Genomic DNA, 8,921 nt, shown 5'->3' on the forward strand with positions numbered 1-8,921 from the left:
GCAGTCGGCCACAGTGAGTTGGAAATATAGGCATATTGGATATCGGCAAAATATCCAATATCATGCATCCCTAATATCTACTTGATTTGACTCATTTGGACACTGAAGCTTCATATTAGCTTCAAATTAAACTTTTGAATACATTTTTGCACAGAAGGAGGACTGTAGATTTTGTCCCCCATCACTTACATTGTAACTACATTATGAGGGGATCTTCTAATGGTCAGTATGAACAGGAAGAATGATTACAACAATGATTGTTGCAATGTTCATATGTTAGACTTGAAAAATTGTGAACCCATTTTTTAATGACAAATGATGTAAGCCCTGAACCATCACACAACTGGAAGAAAAAGCTTTTGTTTTTCAGTGGAGAAGACAAAGTGGTGCCCCCACCTTAACATCAGCATGCATGAACATTGGTCAGTGTGCCACTTAGCAGACAGAAAACAATCACAGCAGAGATCTCCAGACTAGATGGGTTGTGGAAAATGTCATTTCCCTGTAATTGCTCAGCAATTGTGGAGCAGTATGAGCCTGATTTGCCGCTGTATCAATCAAACTGGAAGACTACCACAACATAGAAATATACATTGAAATTTACAGGCACTAATATTATGGCATTTCTCCTTATACTTAGCTTTGACTTGATGGTGCTCTTCTTTGTTTTGTGGGTATATTATTGTCTTGACTTAAAACTATGGATGTTACATGGTTGATATTCTCAAGCAGTCATGTTCTAACTCACCCCAATCAATCACTTCTAATCAAATCTATTACTCAAATGAATCTACACCACTCAGGTAAAAGACCAAAGCAGTGAACAACAGCGAGTTCTATGAACAGAGGAACAGATCAGTGAGAAACAAGGCATTAGTGTGCGTGCTCATGCATCTGTGTATATGTCTTCTGGGTAAATATTTAAATTGTGAAAGTTAACTATGTTTGAAAAAATTATTATTTGATGAATTAGTATACAAGTTGTTTATTGAGTCTCCATAATCACATGACTCTAAAAATATTATTCTGTGCCAAGATGTAATTCTGCTGCTCTAACTGTGTCATTGAAAAATGTTTTTAAATAGGAGTGGACCAAATATACTGGGGGTAAACCCAGTGTACTTATATACCCAGTTGTTAAAGTCAACATCAGTATAGTCATTCACCTTGTTTCAGAGACTTAATGAGAAGACTGGTACACTCTCATGTCTGAGCATTAAGTATGGAGCAGGAATCTCAATACAATTAGCCTAACTTAGCATAAAGACTGGACGCAGGAGGAAGCAGCTAGACCCTAAAACCACTTATTGTCAACTTAACGGTGGAATAATGTGAAACCATTGGCAGGACTGTGTATCATACCAACTGTGTATCACCAAAGTATATGTGTATGTGCATCCTCTCCTTGCATGCATGAGACAAACAAAACATGGACGCGCTCATAAAACTCTGCTCCATAGTGCTACAAGAGGTCAGAAACTAATCTATCATAATGATAGAAATGGTGGAACATACCTTTAAAAAGTAAGACCCAAGTTATAAGAACTTGTAATTATCTTGTAAGTGATGACTGCATATTCTCCTTTGTTACAGCCTATTAGTGACACCATTCAGGTGACAGTAAGTGATATGATTGGCTGTTGACTCACATGAGGTAATTAAAGTGGACGTGTTGTTAGGGTGGCCAAATGGCATGGACATTAAAGTCTTACATCAGATAAAAATATCACCATGTGTTTGGTAGTCAGCTGTGTGTCATTCTAAGCGTGTGTGTCTATTGCCTTGTCTGTCTTCCATGGTAAACATACTTCCTTTGAGTCTGCTGACCACTGAAACACAGTGGAGCCAGACATTAGCACGTTCTGAGCGCACAGCCGGACTCTCCTCCAGGACTCGTAAAGATGCAGCCCAGGACAGGCTTTTCATTCCTCTTTCTGCCTTTAGCCCGGCTTTGATGAGGGGAATCAGAGATAAAGCTGTCTTTAGTCGGAGAAAACAGAGACACACATGCAGCAGGGAGGAGGAGGAGAGAAGGTGTTCTGTTTCAGGATTCACAGGAATTAGTGGTGAAAGGTTGTGAAAATAACACCGAGGCCCAAGCTGTGCGTGAAATTGTGAACAGAGGGATTAATGGGACTGTAAAAAGAGCATTAGAGCCTACCCCCACCCCCCAGACACTTCACAGAGTGTGGGACAACACACCGCTGTACAGGCTCTCCGCTAGTGTGTGTGTGTGTGTGTGTGTGTGTGTGTGTGTGTGTGTGTGTGTGTGTGTGTGTGTGTGTGTGTGTGTGTGTGTGTGTGTGTGTGTGAAAGATGGATAGAGACCATCTCCTCTTACTCCAGGATGACTTTAATGAGAAAAACAGGAAAAAAGCATCAAGTATTATCACTGTGTTTGAAGAAGTGATCTGAGATAAAACAATAGTGATACAACTTCTAACCAGCTCTTTTTATCTTTGGTGTTCTCTTTAGTGTCTGCTATAGAGATGATTTTGAATTGTATTTGTTTCCAGGTTCCTTTAGCACAAATAGAAAAGGTTTTATGGAAAAATCAGTGATAACCACTAGGCATAGACTAATATGCATACATTATTTGGATATGATAATGTGCTTTGAACACATACAAACATCCAGTAAGTTCTCTTGACACCTGCTTGACAAAATGTTCCACAAATATCATACGACTTTTTCTTAGAGTCAACTCAGCCACAATAACAACACTTATATAATCAGCAGAGCTCACTCTTTACAGTTATGTCAGTGGATATTGGATGTACATCAAGGATAAACGTCCATAAAGATATAATTAGATTTAGAAATCATAGAAAAAGGGTGCTTCTCATAACTTCAGATCTTGTCTCAAAATCATCAGATTCAGTATCTGAAGTAATCCAGGGTATTGTAGCCAAAGCAGCGTGTCTTTCTATTATTCAGATCTGCCACAATGTAGACAAATAGGCTAAAAACACACACAGGTATACTTAGGTTTAAGTTTAAAATTCAGACAACTTTTTTTTTTTTTTTTTTTAACTTTTAATTTTTTATCAGTTTTCATCAGGTGTGTTGTTCAGTGCAGGATAAAGCTTTACTGATGGTGATATTTTTACCTCATGATCCAATATTGAAAAATGGCCCAAAATGTGTGTATTTTAATTTGGTTGTTCTTTTGTCTTAACTGATATGGTCCCAGTAGGCAGACAATGGATAAAATGTTGCCAAAATCAAAGCACAGATGAGGATTTATACTTAAAGAACTGAACACTGAACACTGTGAAGCATGATAAACAGAATATATTCTTGTGTTCTCTGCTCTCAACTAGCAGGCAGATATACAGTACCTACAGATACAGTATGTGTTCTGCATTCTCTGAGGTATTGCATTCTGGTCAACATTGCTGTGTTTGTGTTGTTTAACCTTTTTCTCAGCAGGCGCATCAAGCTCAACTGTGTTGATTGCAGTGACATTTTCTGACATTTGAGCATATGGACACACATCTCGAATGGGATGGGAAATACCGAGTGTGGAACGAGAATCGAGATAATCCAAAAAACTAACACTGAAGTCTGTTGTCTGCTTTTCAGGGATCAATACCACAGACACGCTGCTCTTTCCACAGCTGAGCTCCAGGTGCAGACAGAAAGATGCTTTAAACGCCAATAGAGCAGCAACTCAGAAAGCAACTCAGAATCTGGCTGCTCAGACACATGGGCTTTCCATTGGTCATATGGCTGTACTATGCAAAAAGTAATTCTATCTATAGATCTAAGTAATTCTATCTAACTATCTATTTTATATATATATATATATATATATATATATATATATATATATATATATATATATATATATATATTTATGGTATTCATCCCTCCAGAAGAGTTCCAGAGTCTTGTAGAAGGCCAAGGCTGAAGAACACGATTTTTCAAAAAGATATTCCATCATTTGGTGTTTTGATGATGGTGGTGGAGAGCGCTGTCTAACACATCAATTACACACAATATCAATACAAAGTAGAGGACATTGATGGACTTGAAGCAATTGTCTTTCATTCTCATCGCAAGATATGGACATTAAAATTACAATGATATACTGATGTCAAAATCTTCCTAGTAGCACCTTTAATGTGTAGAGATTGCAGGAATTTTGCAAAATTTCAAGAACTGCAAATATTGCGGAGATTGGTTGAATTTGCATTAGTTGTTGCAAACGCAAGATTGCAATTTCCTGGAGGGACTGAACAGTGGCAAGTTACCTGAAAATTGTAATTAATTATGGATTGCTTTACTCATTACTCAGCAGCAAAAGTTATGTGTTACATGACTTGTCACTTTTGTTACTCAGCCATCAGCTCTGTTTAAATGACCTTTTAACAGTTAAAAATCCTCCACACCCACATGCCGCATCTTTTGTGTTTGACATGTAGAAACAGAACATGAGATGTTTGTCGTTTATTTAGCAGGCAGGATACAGTTTGGAAGGATTTACTAACCATCCAACAGCTAGCGTTAGCATAGCCTCAGTGACTGCACACAGCACTCGAGAAGTCCCAACCTCAGCTGCACAATTCACACACCCTCCAATTCTGAACTAAACTAGTGTAAGGTGACTCCTTAATGTAGTGATACCCGTGGTTAATGTTAGCAGGCCAACTAAGCTACAACACAACTTTGGAATTACTGAAAATCATATTTCTCCTCTTCCAGAGTGTCTGTCAGCTGATCACAGAGACCACATTGATATCAACCTTCCTTTAAACCCAGTAAGACAGTGAGCACGCTGACCCACAAGATAGCGTTACTGGGATTAGTAACTGTAATGTGATTACTGAATTTCAAATTGTAATCCCTTACATTACTTGTTACTGAAAAAAGTAATTATATCACTGTAACATGTTACAAAGTAATGCGTTGCTGCCAACACTGGTAATCATATATCATTAAATATGATTACAGCTGCATTATATGGTGTTAACAATAATTTGTTCATTGTGTATACACCAGTTACAGATGTTTCACTAAAGAAGTTATAATTATTGAGTTAAAATTATTGATAATGTCATGCATCACGTCTGTGTGTGATGTATTTTGGCAGTTAGGCTTCTCTTATTCAGTTTATGCCACAGGCCACCCCCGTGAATGAATGAAGACTGTTTAAGAATCCTGCTTGTGAAGGTTCGTTATGAAGGAATTAATTGTGAGCTCCCGAGTAAAAACTCAATAGCCACATTTTTTAGATCAGTTTTGTAAGATGATTCTTTAATTTTAGGGGTGAAAAAGGGTAATGGTGAGTAATGGTAAGATAATGATGAAGTAATGAGGAATAACTAGTAACTTCTCAGTATGATGTATCATTACTTAAGGGGCAAATAGTAAGCTTTTTTTCAGTTTTATGCTCAGCAGCTGATTATGAGTTGATCATGCCTGACTCATTATAGATTCACAGATATCTAGAAGTCACCATTATAATTTTTCATTAGCACAGTATCTCCAAGTCTGTACACAATTTATTCATCATCATTTCGTCTTCAGTTCAGTTATTCAGGAATAATTTATTAGCAAGTCATAGATTATAAAGTCTTTTCTGATTTGTTCCTTGTACATTATTTGGTAACTACTCAGTATTTTGTGTACTGCATTGTAGGGTGTTAACAGATGTTGATGTGTAAATTCTCAAAAATGCTTTTCTAAAAATATACTTGACAGATATCAAGAGACAGCAGAGGGACACAGGATAAGAACTTGGTAGTATTTGTCTATTTCCCTGAGCCTTTTAATTTAGATATGTAAAGAACTGCTGGTTAAGATTTGTTTTACACTTAAACTGAACTGGTTTGGGTCATGGTTAAATAAGAAAATCTTTGCTGAAAACAATCACTCAATGTGTCTGCTTTGAGTTTGGGGTGGAACTCGGGTCACCAGAGTTCAAGGCAGAAGTATCTGTCCATCACCCTCCGCAGACCTCCACACTCTTACTTTCCGCTGTGCTGTTTAGAAGCTGCCTGACTGTCTAATCCAATCCTGCTGGGGAAACCTATTTCACACAATGTTTGCATTTGATGACGTCATGCTCATTTCACAAAGTTCCCTGAGCCCAGGCTGCTGTTACATGCTTGTTAGGTGAGCGTCTTGATCTGAAAAGCATCTGTAAATGATTTGTCAGTGAGATGGCCCACACTTATGGACAAGAATGGGAAGCCAGAGAGAAAGGCTTGCAAAACAAATGAGTGCAAAAGTTAACCTCATGGAGCCTCCATTAAACATGCACTGCTACCTCTAACTGCAGAAAGGGTGGGTGGGTGGGGGGGGGGTTGGGGGAGGTGCTGGGAGCAGAGAAAAGAGGGAAGCAAAAGATTGATCTTACATCAATTTCAGGAAACACTCAGACACGTTAATCCAATTAGAACAACCAGTGGTTGTTAGCAACCACCGTTTTGGACTTGAAATGAACAACATCCCTCAGGCTAAAGTGGTTCACCTATTCTGTGCAACAAAGACATTGGTCACTGCTTTACAGCGTTGATGAAGGCCTGACAAGGCAAAAATGATGCCTGTTTTAAAGCACTAGTCATGCAGAGAGTTTTGAGGTTATTTAAAAGTTTATTGGGGTTTGAGATATTTATTATTGAGTTTTTTGCCTCCATGTTAATATAACAGAGGTGAATAGAGTTTGGTCTATGGTGTTCACAGCACTGGAAAATGACCTTTGAAAAATGTAGCAGCAGTGTGTCTAGAATGAATGTCACTGGATAATCCACAGACTTCACTGTTTTTATTGAAAATACTTTATAGAAATGAAAAAATACAGAAACTGTTCACGGGGAGGTCTGTAGATTATCACACTAATGAGGACACTGTTTCTGGAAAGCAACAGAGAAGCCTTTAAGGGACAACTAATAGGAGGCATTTAGTATTATTAGTTTGAGTTTTAGTTTCAGTCTTAATATTTCTGGCCGTAATATTTCATATTTTTTATGGTGACAATAAGGTGCAAAGCACAGCAACATCAGACAAAATATCCCTGATATGCTTTCCAATTAGCTAACGTGGCTCCTCGAATTTAATTCACCAAATGAGACATGCTCACTTACTCCAGCGTCATTTTGAGGAGGTGACAATTCATCATGACACAAAGCATGTCAACTGTCAAACATGTAGAAATAATTAAGTAACAGTAACAGTTGAACAGAACAGCTGCTCCAATCATATAGATCATATATCTAATGCAGCGTCTTGCCATCACAGAATGTGACTAATAGAAATAACACAAATAGTTAGAATCATAGAATAGTTAATTATGAAAATCCTTTTGGTTTATGAAGACAGTTATAAAGTTCTAAGAGTGTTTCCATGATTCATTCACGACTCAAATTCTACACACATGTAGATGTTGGTGCATTCCTGCTTCCACATGTACTGTAGTTTGATTAATCTACCGTGTTACAATCAATATCAACAACACCAACATCAACTGGCCAATCAGTACACAGAAGCATTATTAGCTAAATGAAAAGCATCTTGTCTTGCTTGTGATGCTTGTGAAAAGCGTCTTGTGTTATGTAGGGGTAATGTCAGGTCAGATCAGTTGACGTCAGCTCTGACCCTCCATTCTCCTCCTCGACCCAGGCCTGCAAACACAAGTGAGATGAAAAAGGTGACAGTTTTGATTGACACTGTTTTTTCCTCGACACTTCTGTCCTTCTCTTTGCTGCGCTTGAGGACATCTGGCAGGGAAACCCCACTGACCTCATCATGTGGTGTTGTGTTGTTCACCAGTGCCCATAACAACCATATAGTCCATAAAGAATAACCATAACGACAGAAAAAGTAGTTAAGCCAGAGTAGCCGACATGTGTTCCTGGGAGCGAGTGTGATACAATTAGTGTTTTTCTGTAGTGAGGTGTGACGTCAACCCTTTCATTGGAGATGGTTTGAACATGGATGTATTAAAGACCCCTCCAATTAAAGTCAAGTTTTTGACCTTGTTGACATGTCCATGTGGTGTTTTTCATATGCTACAAGACATATCAGGAGCAAAGAAGCGGTCAACACCATGGCTGAGCATTTCCGCTTTGAAACTGCAGTGTACTAAGGACAGTCTCAAAAACACAGATTCAGTCAGGCAGGATTTCCTACGTCACAAATCTAAGGAACCAGTCATTTATAATTAAAGATAATTATATGCAGAGTCTACCTCCTCAGGTTTTCACCAACAGCTGATTCCGATCTGCATGGAAGAGTAATAACCTGTCAAGTTGAAAATCCAAGTCGGACATATTGCTGTTGAGCTAATTTTCCATCAGGAGAAAAACACAACAGTTCCTTATCTCCCGATTAACATTCAGTCAGATCAGATCTATTTTGTCATCCAGTGAGTGAACACTGACCAGAAAGAGTGATGGAATGGCTTGCCTGGTCATTTGCCTGGACGCGGGCCAGTCTGTTAGCTCGGCTAACTGCTGTCATGTTATCTGCACAGTTACTCACGATAAGAGTCCTTAACACTCTTTACACCATAACCAGGAGCCAGAGAAGCCTCAGCACTGCTCTGTGACTCCATGAATATATTTGCATATTTATAGATTATGGAATTTCTAATGAGGGAGAAGGAATAAATGTCATTTTAAGGATTTTAAAGTGGTGATTATACTAAACCATATCAGACACACTGCAAATTTGTCCCAGTGGCCACTTGTGGTACTGCAAGTACAGTCCCAAAAAGCATTTCCTCCATAGACATCTGTGAAACTGTTGACACGACACCTCAAACTGCAAGCACAGTAAATTATTACTGGTTGTATCATACATTTTTAAACTATGAAAAACCTTTTCTGAATAATTTCGAGTAAAATTAATTTATGTTCACAGTTAATATTCTCATAAAAATACATTGGGATTGAGCATCAATCAAATCAGTAAAG

Source organism: Thunnus maccoyii, chromosome 10, assembly GCF_910596095.1.
Source record: "Thunnus maccoyii chromosome 10, fThuMac1.1, whole genome shotgun sequence".
NCBI lineage: Eukaryota > Metazoa > Chordata > Actinopteri > Scombriformes > Scombridae > Thunnus > Thunnus maccoyii.